This window comes from Palaemon carinicauda, unplaced genomic scaffold (genome assembly GCF_036898095.1).
Source record: "Palaemon carinicauda isolate YSFRI2023 unplaced genomic scaffold, ASM3689809v2 scaffold29, whole genome shotgun sequence".
In the NCBI taxonomy this organism is placed as follows: Eukaryota; Metazoa; Arthropoda; class Malacostraca; order Decapoda; family Palaemonidae; genus Palaemon; species Palaemon carinicauda.
In genome coordinates this window covers 138,257-161,698 of record NW_027170558.1, presented here as the reverse complement: position 1 = coordinate 161,698, position 23,442 = coordinate 138,257, and the positions used below count along the sequence as shown (strand labels likewise).

Genomic DNA, 23,442 nt, shown 5'->3' with positions numbered 1-23,442 from the left:
AAGGTGGTCTAGGTCCGAAGATGACCAACATATTTTTGAGCGTCTCATGGCTAGCCGGCGGGGAGAGTCTACAAGACTTGAGAAGTCGCCCTGGGCAGAGGCAGGAACTCCCAAGCCGAGAACTTCTCCCGTGGCATACCAGACGCTCGATCTAGAAGAGAGTCTAGCAGGGGGAAACGTAAAGGCTGTCTTCCCTAGACTCTTTTTGGACTGCATCCATTCTCCTATCACTCGTAAAGCTCTCTTGGACGAGCGTGCGAGGACGAGTCTAGTAAAGGCAGGCGAGGATGACGGCATACCTAAAACAAACTCTGACGGAGGAGAGCGCGGAGCCACAGACACAAACTGGTCCGGAAACATCTCTTTGAACAGAGCTAAAACCTTCCTAAAGTCCAAAGAGGGTTGCGTGGACTTAGGCTCGTCAAGATCAGAATGTGGTTCATCAACGTGTGCAGCACCATCATCATCAGAAAGTCCATCGTCCGAGTATTGAGGAGGAAGCGGCAATGGAGTAGGTAACGGCTGGTTAGCTGAGTCCGGTCGCACGGGTGCATGTGTGACTGAGCCGGACGCAACGTCATGGAACTGTTGCCCAGTCTGTGAGATGGCAACAACCATAGCAGCGCGGGGACGCACAGCGTCTACTCCAGACTGTCTAGCCTGATGTGGGTGAGCAGTGGCAACCACACTGGGTTGCGGAGGTTGACGCACCGCGTCAAAACAAAACAACTCTGACGGTTGTTGTACCTCACGAACGTCAACGGAAGGCTCCGTGCGTCGCTGAACGTCAACATGCGGCTGGCAGGGCACACTGGAACGCATGGGTGGCGGAACTCTCTCAACTGGAGTGCGCAAGAAGGAGGCCTCAGCGTCCACAGGACGCACAACCGAGTGTGTGGTTGGTTGTAGGCAAGAGGCTGTACTAGCTGGTGCAGCAGCAACCTTCTCCGCACGCAAGTCCTGCATCAGAGACGTTAATTGGGACTGCATGCTCTGCAGCAAAGACCACTTAGGGTCTGCAGGAGCAGGTGCGGCGACAGACGGTGTAACTGTCTGAGGCGGTACCGCTTTGCCTCTCTTAGGAGGTGAGCAGTCATCGGAAGACTGCAGCGAGTCCGAACTGACCCAGTGGCTACAGCTGGGCCGTTGGACTTGCGCGGAAGGGACCGACTTGCGTTTTAATGGTCGTGAGACCTTGGTCCATTGTTTCTTGCGAGAAACACCTTCCGAAGACGAGGAATAAATGGGCTCTCTCGTCTTTGTGCGGCAGGGGCGATCTTGCGAAGATGCGCCCGGTACCACGGAGGGAACGTCTGTTCGCTGATTAAAGCCTCTCGAACCCATTGGTCGTACGACATTGCTTCTCCCCTGGACTTGGGAGCTTGCAAGAGGTCCCGGACTAGGAGGACGACAGGCACGAACAGACGAACCCTCAAGCGCAACACTATCCACAACACTATCACTCACTTTAACACTTCCCACTGCACTTTTACACTTCGGCTCCTTGACGTCCGCCATGAGCTGGTTACGGTCACTAGCCAGGGACTCAACTCTCTCACCCAGAGCTTGGATGGCACGCATCATATCAGCCATCGAAGGTTCCTGAGTGCCAGAAGGGGGATTAGGAGCAACCACTACAGGGGAAGGAATAGGTTGTGGGGCATGAGGAGAGGAAATTTCAACAGAACGAGAGGAACTTCTCCTAACTCTATCTCTCTCTAGCCTACGTGTATATTTTTGGAATTCGATAAAATCGAATTCCGAAAGCCCAACGCATTCCTCACATCGATCTTCCAATTGACAGGTTTTATCCCGACAATTGGAACAAACAGTGTGAGGGTCGATAGAGGCCTTCGGAAGACGCCTTGAACAGTCCCTAGCATTACACTTCCTAAATTTTGGGACTTGAGAAGGGTCAGCCATTTTGAATTGGTCAAAGGGGAATTCAAAAACTATCCAAAGTCATCAACAAATAATCCGTAATCAAAAAAAGAATGCAAGGATTTATTGAAGAGAAAGCCTGCACAGCGAAAGCTCAAAACTAGAATAGTGTACTTCACCAAATAGTTGTGAAAACAAATCCAGTTAGCAACAGCGAATTAGTAGGTCTTGCCGGTAGCACGACAGAGAGAAAATTGAGTTCTTTGTTTACAATGAGTACTGGGTATCTGGACGACAGATGGCGCTGTTGAAGTACACCCCCTACCTGTGTAGCGATCGCTGGCGAATTTTTTCCGTAGAGTTTTCTGTCGAGCAGCAGAGCTGCAGCTATTATAATCACCGGCTAAGTTAAATATTGAAAAAACTATGTATTATTTTCTGGAAGACATCTTTGATGAGGTCTTCCCATTGACAGTTTTTTATTTGACAATATTTTCTGTAGGCTTTTCAAGTTTGGGTCTTGATAAATTAGGTTTTATATTAAGTCTTTTCAGTATTGTTGTTACCTAATTCTTGTGGGGGATGGTGGACCTCACTTGAATTTTTGATTGATTCAAGAAGTTTTCCTGTTGATCTGAAATATCAACAGGCAAAACATCATATCTATTTGATGTCATAACTTTGGTGTTTTTAATGGATGGGGGTGAGAGAGATGGAGGTCTCTCTCTTTTCCTATTGACAGGTGGTGATTTCTTAGGTTTTGATGTTTTCCCCACTGCAGGTGCACCTGATAACTCTGTTTCCTGTGGAACCTCCATCAAATCAGGCAAAGATATAGCCTGAGAGAGGTTAGTATTATCCTTTGTAGTGGAGGACAAAGGTTTACTAGAGGTGAGCAAAGTTTTACGTGATATTCTTGCCTTATCCTCCAGAATTCTATCAGAAAATGGCAAATTTCTTTTCTGGGGAATAGAGGCAGTATTAGGTGGGTTGGATGTCTACTGCCACACTTATGTGTTCAATACTGGATTTATTGAGAGCAGCCTCTTCCAATTTATATTGCTGGCAGTTCCTATCAGTAGATTTGTGATTCAAATTGCAGTTCATACAATTGGCCTCTAGTGTACATTCTCCATGGTAAACATTGGAGCAAGTACTACACATTTTATCATTCTTGCAAACTTTAGATGGATGCCCATATCTAAAGCAATTAAAACATTGCAGCGGCTTCTGCTTAAAAGTTTGAACTTTAATTCGTTCATTCTCTATGTAAATGTGGAAAGGCACATCAGCATCCTGGAAAGTCAGGATAATCATTGACGTTCCAGGGACTTTATGCACTTTCCACACAGTTAAAGGACACATGGCCAATATCTCCTCCTTTGTGAATTCATATAAGTCTCTATTAAAAACTACTCCTCTTCCATAAATGAAGTTTAGATGGGGTTTCACATCCAGCTTTATGTCATCGTTCTCTGTATTTAAATTGGAAAGTATAACAGATTGAGTTTCTGATTTGGCACTTATTAGGAAACTGTTCTTTCCAAACCAAGATATATCTCCTGGTGGGATGATACCTACTTTCTTTGGAAGAAATTTACATATCTTGAAATAATTTCCAGTACTCCCTTTTGATTGAGCAACAAGCCACTTTGGTGGTTTTGGCTTTCTCTGGGAGGGTACAACTACCTCTATACCTTTATCAATCCAATCTGCAGGTTTATATACATCTAGAATGTTAGGTACCTGATCGCAAAGAGCACCCTTGAAATTCAAATGACTGATTTTAATATTTATGATATCAATGATTGCGTTGAATGCTTCATCATGGTTATCAAATGATATCCATGAATCCCATTTGCCACCTTCAAGCCTCATTCTAATTTCCCTGATGAGACCATAATATTGAAATAATTTATACACCACATCATAATTGGTTTCAATGGAAATCTGAGTGACATGAAGGATTCGCAAATTCTCCATGTCACCCAAATTACTTTGTTTTTTAATATTAGTAGAATGGTCCTTTAGAATTTCCAGGTCGTCAACAGAGGGGTTAGTTTTTGAAGTAGAAGCAAGCCGGGTTATCCACCTCTTATCGGAGAATGTCAGTCCTCCTATCCCATGTGGCCCAACACGAGAAGAGGCTTCAGCGGGGACCAGTCCTCTATTAGAGAGGTGCTGCCTCTCTTAAGGTGGGCGTACACTGGTCAGTGGGGGTAGTTAGCCCCTCCCACCGACGACTCCAATGCCTGGCGTCACCCATTACCCGCAAATATGGGCGACTTAAAACCGAATCATTGGAGCCCGACTCTTAACAGACTTAGTCTGCACCCAATGGGGTCTGTCAGAGGGTGATGGCATCTAAATTTGTACAGGTTGAGATGGTATGACATTCATCCCACCCTGCGCCAAATCCAAAGAAGCAGTCAAAACCTAAGTCATACAAGCCAAAGTCGTCAACAAGTTCATGCCCAAGAGGAAGAGATGGAAGAAAAAAAGAAGTAAACAAAAGAACAGAGAGAAAGTGCTGACTAATTTAGTTGGATCAACAGTTGGGCACTGAGGTCTAGTGGGGAAGTAGTTCCCACTGTTCATTAGAGCCCAACTGCTAATCCCTAAGCACCCCCATCCTCATCAAGGCTTCAGCATCTGGGGGGCCGGCTTCGGGGATGTGGATGGCAATCCAAGAGAGGACTGAAAAACACTCGACAGTTAAGGGGTCTCTCACCGGCAGCCATCACAGCCGGCACAACCTTTCCCGGAGCCTTGCGTCCATAAGGGAAAGACTGAGTGACTATACAGCTGCTTATGTAGGAGCCCGGCCAGCACCACAACCTACCTGGCAAGCAGTGAGATTGTGGGACGATGGCCACAGGGTTGCGACGGCTAGGCCATCGCTAAAGGACAGAGAGGGGCAGGGAAAGGGTTCTGTATTAGGTGTGGAAGAAGGCAGCAAGGTTGCCGCCACTACCACACAAGGGAGAAACTCTGTTTCAGTATCGGCACCATCCTAGGTGGCAGAAGAATATCTATTCTTCAGCCTAGGGTCTGCCGGAACAGTGTTAGGAGGAGGCGGCAGAATTGCCGCCATTTCCAAACAGGGGAGAAACTTCGTTTCAGTATCGGCGCCATCCTAGGTGGCAGAAGAATATCTATTCTTCAGCCTAGGGTCTGCCAAAACAGGACTAGTCTTCTAGATCGCAGGGGGAGAAGGTGGCGGCATCATAAAACCACTTCAAGTGCGGCCTAGGGAGGCATAACCTCCGAAGCCGGCAGGAGAGTGACTACTCACTCTGATGCTCGGCCGCCAGCAAAAAGACTGAATACTCTGATGTTCTGTCAAAACCAAAACCGGCTATCCGCTGGCAAGGGTAAGAGACAGAAAACATTAGCCTAGTCAAGCCGGAGTGTCTACTCTATGGCAAGACCAAGATAGGGTTGTCGCCTATGGCAGCACTCAGAAGGAAGGAGGGATTACCCTTGAATCTCCACAGGAGACGAGTATTGAGTTATATAATTAATTCTAGGAGATATCTATCTCCCCATGAATTGATAAAACGATACACGAGGGTAAACTGGGAACATGTATGAAAGTATACTAAAGCGCATTGAATAGGTTGCCTAGCGGGAGGCGAGATTTCGGTTACCTAAATCGCCGAAACTCTAATATATACGATCAATATAATATATAACTTTCCTAGTATAATTATGTTTAAATAGCTTTCATAATTTATTCATGCTATTACAACCAGGAATGTCGTTCTGCTAACTAAATAACACATGCGTCATGAACGTTAGCGCCCATGGCGCCTCCGGTGATCGGCTGAGCTCTGAACACTTGAAATTACAGTACTCTAATTTCTCTGTGAAGCAGGAGCTAAAAATAATACACTGTAAAGAATAAATACTCAACTTTCCAGAGGCAGAAGAAACTGGAGATTGCATGATAAAACCTCAATCAATCGATCACAAACGTTAGAGCAACAGGGAAAACCACCGTGCGAATTTGCTACAAAAATAGGAATAAGTGCCATCTTGGATACTCGTAATAATATGGGAGAAAAGGGTAACCTTGATAACGGCTCCCCTTCTGTTTTCGCCACTCTTCCCCCTTGAAACGAAAATGCTATTCGGGGTGAAGATTGCTATGTGTTGTATCAAGATATACGTCCCCTAATATTATGCGATATCTTTAGGAGAAATTTTAAGGATATTCGTGCCAGGAGTTAGAATTCTGGAGACCTAAAGGTTAATTCTCTGGGGATATCACTGTAACCAAATATCCCTTAGAAAGCTACCAATAGGAACCTTCCATCAGGACGACATGGCCTGAGCCCAAAAAAATGCACTAGCCAGCCGGCCCCCTTAAGATGGTGTTCACCAACAAGTTCTCTACTTGGTGGGCATTGAACTCAATAGTCCAAGTAACCGACAGGAGGAAAGTCTCCATCACCTTCCTGGAGCTTTCTTTGGATAAAACCTCGGTCCGCACCCGGTTTCTCTCTGATCCCAACCATAGATCCAGCCACGAAGTAGCCTGCATTGCATACTTCGCCACTTTGTCTTTGTTTAGAATCTCCAAAGCTGAGAAGGAAACTTGAAGCCCGGAGAGTCTCTCTAGAGAGACCCCCTTCGTAATTTCCCCTAAGGAATGGTGAAGAGGAAGAGCTGGGAGACGCTCGTCAAGGACCTCGTAAAAATTCCTCTGTTGAACACTCAGATATCGCAGGAGTTTTGAGAACGAGTCTGTTCGAAGAGAACTAGAGGAGTCGCAGAGCTGGGCAGACACCTTCCGCTGGGCACTCTTCAGTCCCTGAGACCAGGGCAAAGCTGTGCTGGACCTGGAGGCTTCCAACTGCCAAAGACGCAGGTCGAGAACCGTGTCCTTGCTCTCCTGAGGAGCCATCAACGGGTCTGCCAACCCATTGAGGGACCTCATGCAAGCTATAACCTGCCAGATGCCATGTTCTGACTTTTTCTGTTCAGCTTTTGAAGAAGGACTGGCAGCTGAATCGTTGTCTTCCCCCCACAAGACATCATCTCGGGGTGGGTCGTTGTTGTTATCGAAGTGGCCAGATGTAGACTGCTTGACCCCCTCTGCAGGTCCTGTAATCCCCAATGAGGACTTTAGCAGAGTTTTTGAATCCTTAGACTCTTTCCTCGGAGGGAAGAAAGTCTCTAGCACAGAAGGTTTGGATGGAACGACCTTCTGTTGGTCACCCGTAGGGGGAAGGATGGACTCTTCCACAGGTTTCGAGACTACTCTATGATCTTGCGGGACTTCCTCAATGAGCAAAGGGCAGAAAGTCATCAAGGACTCTTCCATGAGAGAGAACACTTGACCTCCCTTGGACGACCTGACGGGGGTCTCCTTGACCCTACATGAAGCTACTTCATAAAGGACTCCTCTTTCCCGCTTCAGGGGAGAGGAATAAACCGAAGTTTCTTGACGGGGAGGGACCGTGGATATTTGCCTTGGGTCTGAAAATATAGAGAAAGACTCTTCCACGGGACTCCAGGGAGTTCCCGAAGGACGAGCAGGTGGGATACCTACTGTAATGGCTTGGGTAACTGCCCTAACCAAGGCTTCAAACTCAATATTTTGGAACATAGAGATAACATCAAACTATGAATAAAAGACTCAAAATCCTGATGTACTGACATAAAGAGAACAAAAAACTATGAATAAATCATAATTTTATAAACCACGGCTGCTGACTGATTGTGGCAATGTCAGAAAGTTCCCCCAAAGGGAACGACAAAGAGGGATCCCAAGAGGGAGCCTTATCTGCCGTCAAGGAGGACTTCGAGAGAGGATGCGGTACTGTCATCTCCTTCCGAGGATCAGGAATCAGCCGTATAGGTGGTCTCTTCGGAATCTCAAATTCCTGCAGCTTGTTTTTTTCCGCTCTCCCCAGCGAGCGCGATGTTCTGCCTATGTGGAGAGGAGAACAAGGAGACGGTGAACGATGGGAAGCTCGAGGAGGAGAAGGTCTAGCAGGTCTCTCTTCCCCCAATCGACGTTGCTCAAATCAGCGCTGGAGATCTGCCGAACACTGGCACCAATCGGGGGCTGGTTCTTGGAGTCAATGTGCTGTAGTAGCCTGGTCATGAGCATCCATCTAAGCGATCGGTGCGTAGGTGAGCAATGAGGAACGCACGTCTGGTGACGTTTGCTTTCCTCTTTTGGAGAGCGACGAGTTGTTGGGGAACAACAGGAAAGAGACAGGCATGCAGCCAAAGGCTGATGACGAGCTGAAGAGGAACAGGATGCTGACTCGCCATAAGACGAGTCGACAATCAGTGATTGGCAAGCTGGAGATCGGCAAGCTGGAAATTGGTGAACTGGAGATTGGCGAGCAGGAGATCGGCGCGCTGCCGATCGGTGGAAGGGCGAGCAACCACTGGAGAGGATCATGAACGGATCCTTGACGGCAAACAATGAGCAGCTGTCAAGTCAGAAGGTAAGTCACAAACCAAAGTTCGTTGACGAGTAGGATACAAGATGAGATGGTCTATTTAGCGCTGCAAGGCTGGCAAACGAGACCGCAGCTATTCCAAAAATACCGGTGAAGGTCGGGAACCAGGTTTAAGAGGAGGAGGAAGATCCTCCAAAGAGAATTGCTGCACAGAGGACGCTAAAGAGCTGAACAAATGTCTCTTCACCGGAGATGAAGGAGCTAGTTTGAGGCAAAGGGGTGGGCGATCTCAGCGATGGCGACTACCCTGAGGACAAGCCTCCGCAGGAGCAGGTTGATCAGCATGCTGATTGTCAGCAGGCTTCCGAAGAGGAGTCTTTATGGGTGGTCTCTTGCAAACGTGAGAGGTGATCACTTGCAGGAGAGACATGCCTTGGAATTTGCTCCAATCCCCGAAGAAAGGTTGGTGAGAGGGGGAGCGCAGTCCTCGGCATCGGCGGAAGGAGCAAAGGAAGAGACAGGAACAGAGTCGGCCGGCACAGCAGCAGACGACTCCAAAGACACCACAAGGTCCACAAGGGCGAAAGGATCCACCTCCGAAGCGGACGAGCGCTGCACCCAACACCTCCTAGGAAGGCGGACCGAGCAGTCCCAGAAACAGCCAAATCTGCAAAAAAGGATTGAGAGACAAGGACTCCCCAGGGGGGCAAGGCAGAGCCGCTTTGCTAGCGTCATCGTCTCTCAAGGACCAAAGTTGTCCAGGAGTTAAAGGGCTTGCGCTACTCCTTGATGGTTCCTGGAGGAAACCAGTCAAGAAGAAGCTATGGAGGAAGCTTGGAGGGTGAAAGAAGAAGCTTTGGGTTTCTTCTGTTTGAGGAAACCTTCAAAGGAGAAGAATCCCTTCTAGACTTCTTCTTTCGCCGTCGACCAAACCTTTCCCACTGGGATGAAGACCACTACCAACACTCACTACACTTCTTATTTATATCACTCCATTGCCCTCTACAAGCTGGACACAAAAGGTAGGGATCAGTATCCTCAGCGGACATAAATGTTTCGCAGGAGCGGCCCTCGGGCCAAGGGCAGGTATGCATAGCTGGCAGGGAAGGCACACACAAACTGAAAAGAAAAGGCAAAAAAGGGATTAGTAATGGCTGTCCAAATTGGTGAGGAGGGAGAGCAGCAACACCCGTTCTCCGTCCGAGCCAAAAGCAAAGCAAAGCACAGTCACAGGTGTGTAGTTGAGAGGAAGCTACTAACCCCCATCCCCCCCGCTAACTAGCAGTATAGTTGGTTAACCCTCGCTAAATTATATTGGCTCGTCCTTTCAGCTTCGCCGAAAGTAATACCCCTATAAATCCCCTATAAATAGCGTTGGTTTGTATTCCAGTTACGGAACCATTGTCATTTGTTCCAGTGCAGCATACAAACCTTCTGTTCTTTACGTAGGAGACTCACCTTAAGGTGGGTTGAAGACCTCAAACCAACTGGCTGGCTACTGTCCCAGGATGACCTCGTGTGCTTCATACGAGCTCCTCAAGAGGCAGCCTGACACCTCGTTTTCCTCGTAGGATGACAGCCTGGGCAATCAATGCTGGAAGGAGTAAAAGATTTCAATGGGAGGTGAATAGATAAGTACACAGTAGGGGTGAGCCCATCCATAATCTATACATTGCCCGACTCCACCTTGTTTGAAGAAAGGCGACATAATAAATATGACAAATTTCTCAGTAATATGTTATTTTGATAATAAAATAAATTTTTGAATATACTTACCCGGTGATTATATAGCTGCAACTCTGTTGCCCGACAGACAACTCTACGGTAAAAACTCGCCAGCGATCGCTACACAGGTTGCGGGTGTGCCCAACAGCGCCATCTGTCGTACAGATACCCAGTACTCAATGTAAACAAAGACTCAATTTTCTCCTCGTCCCACTGCGTCTCTCTTGGGGAGGAAGGGAGGGTCCTTTAATTTATAATCACCGGGTAAGTATATTCAAAAATTTATTTTATTATCAAAATAACATTTTTCAATATTTAACTTAGCCGGTGATTATATAGCTGATTCACACCCAGGGGGGTGGGTAGAGACCAGCAATATATGTTTACACTTTTATGAGCTAAGAGTTTTTATTTCATTTTAGAAGTTATCAAAATAACAAAAACAAAATAAATAGGTACCTGGTAAGGAAGTCGACTTGAACAATTTCTCTGCCTTTTAAGTACGTCTTCCTTACGGAGCCTCGCGATCCTCTTAGGATGCTGATCGACCCCTAGGATCTGAAGTATCAAGGGTTGCAACCCATACAACAGGACCTCATCAAAACCCCTAATCTAGGCGCTCTCAAGAAATGACTTTGACCACCCGCCAAATCAACCAGGATGCGAAAGGCTTCTTAGCCTTCCGGACAACCCAAAAAACAACAATAAAAACATTTCAAGAGAAAGATTAAAAGGGTATGGAATTAGGGAATTGTAGTGGTTGAGCCCTCACCCACTACTGCACTCGCTGCTACGAATGGTCCCAGTGTGTAGCAGTTCTTGTAAAGAGACTGGACATCTTTCAAGTAAAATGACGCGAACACTGACTTGCTTCTCCAATAGGTTGCGTCCATTATACTTTGCAGAGATATATTTTGCTTAAAGGCCATGGAAGTTGTTACAGCTCTAACTTTGTGCGTCTTCACCTTAAGCAAAGTTCGGTCTTCCTCACTCAGATGTGAATGAGCTTCTCGTATTAACAATCTGATAAAGTCTGACCAAGCATTCTTTGACAAAGGCAAGGATGGTTTCTTAACTGAACACCATAAAGCTTCAGATTGGCCTTGTAAAGGTTTAGTACGCTTTAAATAGAACTTAAGAGCTCCAACAGGGCATAAGACTCTTTCTAGTTCATTGCCTACGATCTCCGATAAGCTGGGAATATCGAAAGATTTAGGCCAAGGCCGAGAAGGCAGCTCATTTTTGGCTAGAAAACCAAGTTGTAGCGAACAAGTGGCTTTTTCTGACGAAAATCCTATGTTCTTGCTGAAGGCATGAATCTCACTGACTCTTTTAGCCGAGGCTAAGCATACCAGGAAAAGAGTCTTAAGAGTGAGATCTTTCAGGGAGGCTGATTGTAACGGCTCCAACCTGTCTGATATGAAGAATCTTAGTACCACGTCTAAATTCCATCCAGGGGTAGCCAAACGACGCTCCTTTGTGGTCTCAAAAGACTTAAGGAGGTCTTGCAGATCTTTATGTTTGGAAAGATCTAAGCCTCTATGCCGGAAGACCGATGCCAACATGCTTCTGTAGCCCTTGATAGTGGGAGCTGAAAGGGATCGTCCTTTTCTCAGGTATAAGAGAAAAACAGCTATTTGAGCTACAGAGGTACTGGTCGAGGATACAGAAACTGACTTGCACCAGTCTCGGAAGACTTCCCACGTCGATTGGTAGACTCTAATGGAAGAAGCTCTCCTTGCTCTAGCAATCGCACTGGCTGCTTCCTTCGAAAAGCCTCTAGCTCTCGAGAGTCTTTCGATATTCTGAAGGCAGTCAGACGAAGAGCGTGGAGGCTTTGGAGTACCTTCTTTACGTGTGGCTGACGTAGAAGGTCTACCCTTAGAGGAAGACTACTGGGAACGTCTACTAACCATCGAAGTATCTCGGTGAACCATTCTCTCGCGGGCCAGAGGGAAGCAACTAACGTCAACCTTGTCCCTTCGTGAGAGGCGAACTTCTGCAGTACCTTGTTGACAATCTTGAACGGTGGGAATGCGTAGAGATCCAGATGTGACCAATCTAGGAGGAAAGCATCTATATGTATTGCTGCTGGGTCTGGGACTGGAGAGCAATAGATTGGAAGCCTCTTGGTCAGCGAGGTTGCAAAGAGATCTATGGATGGTTCTACCCCAAGTGGCCCAAAGTCACTTGCACACATCCTTGTGGAGGGTCCATTCGGTTGGAATTACTTGCCCTTTCCGACTGAGACAATCTGCTATGACGTTCAAGTCGCCTTGGATGAACCTCGTTACTAGGGAGATGTCTTGACCTTTTGACCAGATGAGCAGGTCCCTTGTGATCTCGTACAACGTCAGTGAGTGGGTACCTCCTTGTTTGGAGATGTACGCCAAGGCCGTGGTGATGTCCGAGTTAACTTCCACCACTTTGCCTCGAAGGAGAGACTTGAAGCTTTTCAAGGCCAGATGTACTGCCAACAGCTCCTTGCAGTTGATATGCATGCTCCTCTGACTCGAGTTCCACAGTCCTGAGCATTCCCAACCGTCTAGTGTCGCGCCCCAGCCCACGTCCGATGCGTCCGAGAAGAGAACGTGGTTGGGAGTCTGAACAGCCAGGGGAAGACCCTCTCTTAGGTTCATATTGTCCTTCCACCAAGTCAGACAAGACTTTATCTTTTCGGAAACCGGGATCGAGACCGCTTCTAGTGTCTTGTCCTTTTTCCAGTGAAAAGCTAGATGGTATTGAAGAGGACGGAGGAGTAGTCTTCCTAGTGACACAAATTGTTCCACGGATGACAGCGTCCCTACCAGACTCATCCACAGCCTGACTGAGCAGCGTTCCTTCTTCAGCATCTTCTGGATGGATAGCAGGGCTTGATCTATTCTGGGGGCTGATCGTCTTGTTGTTCAGCAACGTCCTCATCAGAGGGTTCCTCATCCGAAAACTGATGAGGAAACGGCAACGGAGTGGGCAACGTCTGGCTCGCTGAGTCCGGTCGCACTGGTGGATGCGTGATGGAGCCGGACGCAATATCATGGAACTGCTGCACAGTCTGTGAACTGTCAACAACCATGGGTGCGCGAGGAAGCACAGCGTCAACCCGAGACTGTCTAGACCGTCTGGGTTGTGCAGTCAACACCCTACCGGGTTGCTGAGGTTGACGCACTGCGTCAAAACAAGTCACCTCTGCTGGTTGTTGAACGTCCTGAACGTCAACAACCACCTCCGAGCGTCGCTTAACGTCAACGTGCGGCTGGCAACCCACACTGGGTCGCATCGGTGGAGGAACCACCTCAACTGGCAGACGCGAGTAGGTTACCTCAGCGTCAACAGGGCGCACAACCGACCGGTAGGAAGGTTGTTGGCCAGAAGGTTCGGTAGCAACCTTCTCCGCATTAAAGTCCTCTATCAAGGACGCAAGCTTGGACTGCATGTCTTGCAGCAAAGCCCATTTAGGGTCTACGGGAGCAGGTGTGGCAACAGACGGGGTTAGCGACTGAAGCGGTACCGTTTACCATCCCTGAAAGCCTTGTTATGCGTGACATAATTGTACAGCAAAACTTCAAAGGCTCGAAAACAGCTGTGAAGTTGACCTGTAAACAACTTGGAGCGTCTCCTGGCCAGGCGCCAGGGAGAGTCTACGAGAATTGAGAAGTCTATCTGGGCAGAGGCATGAACTCCCAAGCCGAGAACTTCTCTCGTGTCATATCAGACTCTCGCTCTATAAACCAGTTTAAAAGAAGGGAAAGCAAAGGCTGTATCCCCCAAACTCCTCCTGGTGAAAAACCAGTCGCCTAGCCAACGTAAAGCTCTCTAGGAGAGCGAGAGAGCACTAGCTTAAAAACAACGGCTTCGAAGTAGCTAGGCCTAGTGTAAGCTCTGACGTTTAGGCGAACGAGGAGCAGCAGTTACAAAAAGATCCGGACAAAGATCCTTAAAAAAATCATCATGATTTAATTAAAGTCCATAGGAGGCTAAGCAGCTTTAGGCTCCTCTCCATCTGACAGAGTCCTCCAGGGAATATCAGTAGTAGGGGGAACAGCAACTTCCTCATCTACAGGAACCTTGTCCGATAAAAGCTGAGTCTCAAGCAAGGGAGAGACCTACCGTGGTGGCAATGCTTTACAAGCAGAGTCCACACTCACTGGTGCATTAGTAGCGGACCAGAACGCAACGTCATGTAACTGCTTGACAGTCTGTGAACTGTCAACAACTGAACTGTCAACCACAACAGGTGCGTGAGGACGCACAGCGTCCACTCGAGACTGCTTTGACTGCCTAGACTGAGCAGTCAAAACAACTCTAGAATGCGGAGGTTGACGCACAGCGTCAAAACAAGTCAACTCCGATTGTTAGTGAACGTCTTGAACGTCAACAGGAGCATCAGCAAGTGGCCTAACGTCCAAATGCGGCTGAAAAACCACACGAGACCGCATCGAGTGTGGTTCTAAACAACCTGACTGACGTGACTAAGCTACGCCAACGTCAACAGTAAACACAAAGGAACGTTAGGTTGGCTGAAAGCCAGGATATCGATGAGATAAACGGCTAGACTCAACGGACTAATCGGCAGAATAGTCTTCCATAAGGGAGGCAAGCATATACTGCATGTCTTGCCATACAACCCATTAAGGATCAACGGAAATGGTTGTGGTAAGAGACGAGGGTAACGTCTGTGGCCGCAACACTTTGCCTACAAAAAAAATTCTCTCCGAGTCTGTGTTACGCTTTTGTTAGGCGGCGAGCAGTTATCCGATGACTGCATAGGGTCAGAGCTGTCCTAATGGTTGTAACCAGGACGCTGGACCTGTCCTGAAAGGACTGACTTTCGCTTAAGGGCTTCGAAACCTTGTGACAGGTTTCTTATGCGAAAAGCCTTCGGATGACGAGGAGAAACAACGTCTCTCTCGTCTTATGGGAGGGGAGATCTTGGTAAGATACACCCGATACCATAGAGGGAAAACGTCTGTTCGTTGGTCAAGGCCTCTCGAACCCATAAGTCGTTTGACATTACTTCTCCCCTGGGCTTGGGAGCATGTAAGAGGTCCCGGACTAGGTGAACGACAGGCACGATCAGACGAACCCTCGGACGCAACACTGTAACACTTTGCGCATATCACTTTATCACTTCAATTTTCTGTTTTGCACTTATTTCACTGAAATCGAAACTTTTACTGATTTCTACCTGAAACACGCAATTCTACCCTTCATTAAAAGGTAGTAATTGCGAAATCAGTCGTATAATGCAAGCTCATTAATACCAGCAAAAAACAGAAAACATATTTTAAGATAAAAAAAAATCAGTGGCTGGGAAAGAGACTAAACACTAGTTCATATAACTACGTTTACAATCTCTCACCGCACATAGCCTGGGGACGAGAATAAAAAACTAAAACGTTTTATCCTTCCTCCCCGTACAGCGACTAGGGACGAGAGTAACTCGAGAACAACGTTACCCGCTTGAACGGAACGTTTTCTCTCCTCTCTCTCCCTCCGTCTCTATCTCTCTCTCTCTTTCTCTCTTGATTTCGCACCTAAGAGAAGAGCCCAATTATATTTCGTCAAAAAAACATGTTATTTGACTAAAGGAAAAAACTGAAAGGTTTTTCAAATAAAAAGTTCCTTTTAAAATAGAATTTAAAACATTTAAGCTAAGAAAGAATGAACAAAACGTCAGAATCGATTTACTCTTACTGCAAAGTGAAACCGTGATACACTCTCTCTCTATCGTAACGATAGAGCGCATGTTGAACGTCCTGAACGTCAACAACTGCGTAGCATAAATAAACTAAACGTTAGTTCATCTTTGAAAACAGTACGAAGACTATCAAAGAAATTCTTTCATAAAATATTACATTTAAAAAGTTTTAAATCCTTAGCTCTTTAAAAGCTAATTACGATATAAAGGGCTCAACGTTAATTAACTTCGGTTTCCAAGTTAGGACCGCCTACTCTCAGGAAAGGTCTATATAAACAAAACATTAAAATTATTTTTATATGTTTATAATAAATGGAAAGTTAATCGAAGAGGCTTAATAAAGGCGGAGAGATATAAAATATATAGAGGAAAATCTATAACGTGATATAATTACTAAAAGCCTAAACACACTTCCGTCTAAGGGAAGGGTCGGCCATTTAAAAGTGAAAGAAAGTCCATACTCTCTTTGTCACCATAATTAAATCTATCCAAAACGAGTTCAAGATTTAAGATGAAGATAAAACACCTGCATAGCGAAAGCTCAAAACTAGAATAAAGTACTTCACCAATTAGTTGTGAAAAAACTCCAGTTTAGCAACAGCGAGTAAGTACGTCTTGTCGATAGCTCGACAGAAAGAAAATTGAGTCTTTGTTTACATTGAGTACTGGGTATCTGTACGACAGATGGCGCTGTTGGGCACACCCGCAACCTGTGTAGCGATCGCTGGCGAGTTTTTACCGTAGAGTTGTCTGTCGGGCAACAGAGTTGCAGCTATATAATCACCGGCTAAGTTAAATATTGAAAATTGTATTTTTCCTAACGATACAAATCTTGAGCTCTCTATTAGGGATATAATTTCGGAGAAGCTGGAGGACTAGCCATAAGACTTTTAGCTAGGTGTAACTACCTCACCACTAGTTAGCGGGGGTTGTCTCATCACTTTTGATTGCAAGCAGAACTTATAAGGGTACAAGTTATGGTGGGCCAAAGAGCTTAAGGTTTGTATCGTTAGGAAAAATGCAAATTACTTCAAAATTTGTCATTTGTTCCGACATTAAATACAAACCCTTTTGCTCTTTATTAGGGAAGAATCATCCTTTAGGAGGGTGGAAGTCCAAACCAACTGGCTGGTGTTTGACCCAGGATTTTTCCCCCATATATGCTCCGCATGTAACAGGGAGAAACCCTGATACCTCACTAAAATCTGTGCAAAACCTGCTTAGCTGCCTGAGCAATCTGTGTGATTGTGTGAAACTAGCAGTGTGACTAGTCTAGGTAAGATTTCTCAAACATAGGACTCTTTGAATCAACCACAGACGTTACCCAATCCCACCTCGCCAGGGGGTATGGGAATGCAACAAGCATTATTTCTATGTTTGGTTACACAAGGAAATGGTTTTACCTGCAGACAGATGAGGCAAACTTGCAGAGGACTGTAGGTGCTATTCCTCAAGAGAGGGAAAAATGAAAGAGAGAAGGAGCCAGTCATTCTTAACATTCATCCCAGGTAACCTCTGCCTTTAACCATCTGCTACTTGTTCCTCAAGGAGCCTGGGGTATTTAAACCACTTGTTGTGCAGCCACCACAGGGCCAATGGAAAACGTCTCCATTTTCATGTGGGTCACATCTTATAGGTAGTGGGGGGTGAAGGTCTTAAGACACTTCCACATGCCTGCTTGTAAGACCTCCATCACGGAGTAGTTCTTCTTGAACGCTAGGGACGAGCTAATGCCCTTAACATCATGAACTCTGGGTTGTCTCATCTGTGGAGGAGGATCGAGATACAGGGCCAGGTCAGTGACCCTCCGAATCCAAGCAGAGATGGTTTTTTTGGTGATCTTTTCCTTGATCTTCTCCATGCTGACACTTGGGGGTGAGCTGCTGCTTTCCTCTTGAAAGAGTACCTCAAACTCCTCACTGGATAAAGTAACAGTTAATCTTGATCATCGGATATGTTATGAAGACTCTCATTCCAGAAAGGCCTAAATCTAGGCTCTGCTACTCCCGGATTTTAAGTCTAGTCGATAAACTCAGGGACGAAGCCAAACATTACCTCCCCCCATCCCCTTGAGTGAGAGACGTCGTATGAAAGACTGTGAAATTCGCTAACTCTCTTGGCCGAGGCCAATGCAAATAGGAAAAATGTCTTCAGTCAGGTGGGGATCTGATGCCTGGCGTAATGGTTTGTAGGGGGCTCCCTTCAGGGACCGAAGGACAAGAACCACGTTCCATGGAGGTGGTATAACTTCCGACTGGGGGCAGATAAGCTCAAAACTCTGTATGAGGAGAGAAAATTCCTACAAAGAGGAAATATTAACCACTTTCAGCCTTACTGAGAAGTAGCTTTTTACTGCCGAGACCGAGAGGAGTTTTTCTTCCCGAAGGTGAACGAGGAACTCCATTATTGCTGGAATAGTGGCATCAAAGGGAGAGATACCCTTTTCCATGATACCAACCACAGAAGTAAGTTCACTTGGCCTGGTAGACTGAAGGGGAAGACCTTCGAAGGTATCCCAATATCCTTTTCACAACCTGTTGCAAAAAGCCTCTCTGAGGGAGGGGATGCTGGATAATCTCCAGGCGTGAAGTCACAGGGATACTACGGCTTTGTGAATGATGTTCACATGTGGTTGTCTGAGTAAATTGTGTTGTCGAGGGAGCTCTCACGGAACCTTCGTCAGAATATGAAGAAGGTCCAGGAACCATTTGGTGTGATGATATAGCGGAGCTATGAGGGTCATTAACAGGTTCTTAGATGATCGGGTCTTGTTGAGAACCCTTCTCATCAGACAGAACAGGGGAAAGGCGTAAACGTCGATGTTGTCTCACCGTTGCTGGAATGCATTTTTCCAGAAAGCCTGAGGAACCAGAACTGGGGAGCAGTAGAGAGGGAGCCTATTATTCAGGGATGTTGCAAACAGATCCACAGTTGGCGAACCTCATAAAGTTAGGACTGTTGGCTACTAGATGATTCAAAGACCACTGGGAGCCCATCATCCGAGTTACTCTGCTTAGATTGTCTGCAAGCACATTCCTCTAGCCTGGAATGAAGCAGGCTGATAGGAACAATGAGTTGTCTTCTGCCCATCTTAGCATCTCCACTGCTAGATGGCAAAGGTGATGCCTAAAGATACTGCCTTGCTTGTTCACCTAAGCCACGACCGTCATGTTGTCAGTCATCAACACCACAGAATGACCCGCCAGTAAATGATGGAACTTCTGTATTGCTAGAAAGGTTGCCCTCATATCTACGAGATTTATATGCTGGTACCTTTTGGACTCTAACCAGAGCCTGGAGGCCATGTGGTGTAGTATGTGGGACACCACCTCCTTTTGACGAATCTGAAAATAGCATCAACTCCGGGGGAGGAATAAGAAGGTTGACCCCTTGGCGGAGATTCTCGTCTGCTACCCACCACCTCAACTCTTTCAGCTGCTCGGGTACCACGGGGACAAGCATATCCAGGGAGTCCTCGTCTTAAACTCACCTGGATTTTAGCTGCTACTGAAGAGATCGAATCCAGAGGCGGCTATTCACAACTAGATAGACCAGGGATGACAGGGGACCTAGGAGACGTAACCACCATCAAAGCGTCTCGTTGAAGGAATGGGCTTACCACTTTCCCCAGCCTCTGGATTATGTAGTCTGATGGGAAGACTTTCTGCAGGCTGGTGCCGATGATCATTTCCAGATAAACCAATCTTTGAAAGGGAAGCAGGGATGACTTCTCAAGATTTACCACCATCTCCAGGTCTTGGCAAAAGACAAGGAGTCTGTATCGGTGTTGAAGAACAGTTGCCATCAAGTCTGCTAGGATCAGCCAGTCGTCCAGGTATCTTAGGAAGCAGATGCCGATCCTGTGGGCCCAGGTTAACACTAGGGCGAAAACTCTCACGAAGACCTGAGGTGCTGTTGAAAGACCAAAGCACAGCACCTTGAACTGGTACTGCCAGTTGTCGTGTAGCATCCTTAGATATTTCCATGAAGGTGGATGGACTGGGATCTGAAAGCATGCATCCTTGAGATCCAGTGTGCATGAGAAGTCCAGAGGTCTTACCACTTGTCTGACTGTCTTTATGCTGAACGGAGTTTGTAGAACAAACGTGTTCAGAGCTGAGATGTCAATGACAGGCCCCCACCCTCCAGACGTCTTTTTCACAAGAAAGAGTCGACTGAAGAATCCTATGGACACATCGACGACCTCCTGGAGAGCGCCCTTCTCCAACATAGTCTGGACTTTGGCCCAGAGGGCCAGCTCCATTACAGATCCCTTCATATAAGAGCTCAATGGAACTGGATTCTGAGTCAATAGAGGGAGAGATTGAGTGAAAGGGATGCAATACCCTGAATGAATCACAGAGATTGTCCAAGGATGCACCCCATGCAGCAGTTGTAGTGGTTTGCAGACTACGGACAGACATAACACGCAGACTGCCTAGTGTCCGAATGCCAACCACAATACACCTTTTCACTAAACAAAAACAATAAGGTGGAATACCCAGAGATTTGGGCAAAAGGAAAGTCAAGAATGAACTGGGCACTGGGCACCACCCCTTGATTTTATACTGGGCAAGGGGACCCAGCTAAAACCTTAGAATTTCTCATCTTTTCTCAAGTTTACCGTCCCTCTGCTAGGTAATGTATTTTTAATAAAGAAGAACCAAGTGTTTTTTTTTTTTTCTTGGTAGGTGTTTCTTAATTTCAAGTAATAATGACATGACAAAATCAGAAATAATTCTTATTTTTTCCTAAAGATACAAACCTTTAGCTATTTATAAGAAGATAAGAAGGAAGTAATGTTCTAGCTGGGTCCCTTTGCCCAGTATAAAATCAAGGGGTGGTGCCCAGTGACCAGTTCTTCCTTGATTGTTTACCTTTTACCCAGATTTATGATTATTCTACTGTTTTATCTTTTTGTGTAGTGGACGTTGGAGTGTGGTCGGCATTCGGACACTAGGCGGTCTGCATTCTATATCTGGCCACAGTCTGCAAACCCCTGCAACACTGATGTGCTGGAGAGCGTGGACACGCTGGGGAGCACTGACGTGATGGAGAGCGCTGGCACACAGGAGAGTGCTGCCGCACTGGAGAGAGCTGGCGCGCTGAAGAACACTGGAGAGCTGGAGATTGCTGGCATGCAGGAGAGTGCTGGAGAGCTGGAGACTGCTGGCGCGTAGGAGAGTGCTGGAGAGCTGGAGAGCACTGACATTCTGGTGAGTGCTGTCGTATTGGCGAGCGCTGGCATGCTGGCGAGCTGGAGAGCACTGACATTCTGGTGAGTGCTGTCGTATTGGCGAGCGCTGGCATGCTGGCGAGCTGGAGAGCACTGACATTCTGGTGAGTGCTGTCGTATTGGCGAGCGCTGGCATGCTGGCGAGCTGGAGAGCACTGACATTCTGGTGAGTGCTGTCGTATTGGCGAGCGCTGGCATGCTGGCGAGCTGGAGAGCACTGACATTCTGGTGAGTGCTGTCGTATTGGCGAGCGCTGGCATGCTGGCGAGCTGGCAAACGCTGATGCGCTGGAGAAGGTGGACCCGCGGAGGAGCACTGACACGCTGGAAAGCGCTGACGTGCTGGAGAGTCCTGGCGTGCAGAACAGTTCTGGCGAGCTGGAAAGCGTTGGCGTGTAGGACAGTGCTGGCGAGCTGGAGAGCGCTGGCAAGCTGAAGAGCGCTGGCAAGCAGGAGAGCGCAGGAAAGCTGGAGAGCGCCAGCGAGCTAATAGACACTGACGTGCTCATGAGTGCTCTCGTGCTGGTGAGCATTGGCGTGCTGGCGAGAGCTGACGCTTTGATGAGTGCTGTCGTATTGGCGAACGCTGGCATGCTGGCAAGCTGGCAAACGCTGATGCGCTGGAGATTGGATGTGCTGAGGAGCGCTGACACACTGGAGAGCACTAGCGCGCAGGACAATGCTGGCGAGCTGGAGAGAGCTTTCGCGCTGGACACTGCTGGTGAGCTGGAGAGCGCTGGGAAGCAGGAGAGTACAGGCAAGCTGGAGATCGTTGGCGCACAGGAGACAACTAGCAAGCAAAAGAGCGCTGGCGTGCTGGTGAGTGCTATCATGCTGGAGAGAGCTGATGCGCTGGCACACTGGAGAGCACTGGTGCGCAAGAGAGTCCTAGCGCACTGGAGAGCACTCGCGAGCAAAAGAGTGCTAGATCGAAGCTAGCAAATGAGCAGGAGAGTGCTGCCGAGCTAGAGAAAGCAGGCGCTCAGGAGAGTATTGGCGAGTTAGAGAGCACCGATGCAAAGGAGAGCACTGCTGAGCGGGAGAGCAATGGCGTATAATAGAGTGCTGGCGAGCTGGAGAGCGCTGCCGCACAAGAGTGCTGTCGCCTAGCGAGCGCTGGCATATGCTGATGCGCTGGTAAAATGACAAGCATTGGCGCACAGGAGAGGGATAGCTGCACTGAAGAGCGCTGGCGCATGGAAAAGCGCTAGCGCAAAGGAGAGCGCTGCCGAGCGGTAGAGAGCTGGGGCCACAAGAAAGTGCTAGCGAGCTGGATAGCGGTGACAAGCAAGAGATTGCCGAAGAGTTGGAAAATGCTGGCACACAGGGGAGCGCAGGCACGCAATACAGTGCTGTCGTCCTGGCGAGCGCTGGCAGGCTGGCATATGCTGATGTGCTGGAGAGTGCTGGCACAATAAAGAGTGCTGGAGCGCAGGAGAGGGCTGGCACGCAGGTAAGCGCGTCCGAGACGGAGAGCGTCGGCGCACAAAAGTGCTGGTGAGCACTGGCGTGCAGGAGTACACTAGTGAGCTGGAGAGCGCTGGCGAAATGGAGAGCGCTGACATTACAGTGGGTGATGTCGAGATCACAAACACATATAAGCTATTGAGTGTGGACACGCTGGGAAGCGTTGACGCATTGGAGATTACTGGCAAGCTGGAGAGCCCTCACACGCAGGAGAGCACTACTGAGCTGGAGTGCTGGCAAGCTGGATAGTACTGGCGTGTACGAGAGCACTAGAAACCTGGAGAGCGCTGGTGAGCTAGATTGCGCTAACATGGTAGCAAGTACTGTTGTACTGACGAGCACTTGTGTTCTGGCATACTGGCAACAGCTCATGGGCTGGGTAACGTGGACTCGCTGGAAAGTGCTGGCGCGTAGGAGAGCGTTAGCGAGCTGGAAAGCGCTGGCGCGCAGGAGCGCGCTAGTAAACAGGATAACGCTGATGTGCTGGCGAGCGCTGGCATGCTGGCAAACGCTGATGCAGTGGCGAGCGCTTCCGCACTGGGGAGCGCTGGATAGATGGCACTGGCGCGCAGGAGAACGCAGGCGAGCTGGAGGGCCCTGACGTGCTGGTGAGTGCTGGGGTGCTGGCGAGCACTGGAGAGCTGGCTAACACTGATGTGCTGGAGTGCATGTACGTGCTGCGGACCGCTGACACGCTGGAGAGCACTAATGCGTTGGAGAGCTGGATAACAATGATGTACTGGAAGGCGTGGACGCGCTGGGTAACGCTAATGGGTTGGAGAGCACTGCCAATCCACTGGGTTCTGGGGCTCCGGAGAGTGCTGGCAAGACGGGGAGAGCTGGCGCGCAAGAGAGCACTGGCGGGCTGGAGAGCTGGCAAACGCTGATGCGCTGACCAGCATGGAAGCACTGACGCCCTAGATAGTGCTGATGCGCTGGAAAGAGCTTGTGTGCAAGCAAGCACTACCAAACCGGAGGGCACTAGCGCGCACGAGAGTGCTGGTGAGCTGGAGA

At 47.9% G+C, this 23,442-nt stretch overlaps 1 pseudogene; it reads right to left on the bottom strand.

Annotated features, from left to right (window-relative positions):
• LOC137636404 (zinc finger protein 83 pseudogene) overlaps positions 1-23,442 on the bottom strand; it is a 187,453-nt pseudogene that overhangs the window by 155,306 nt on the left and 8,705 nt on the right.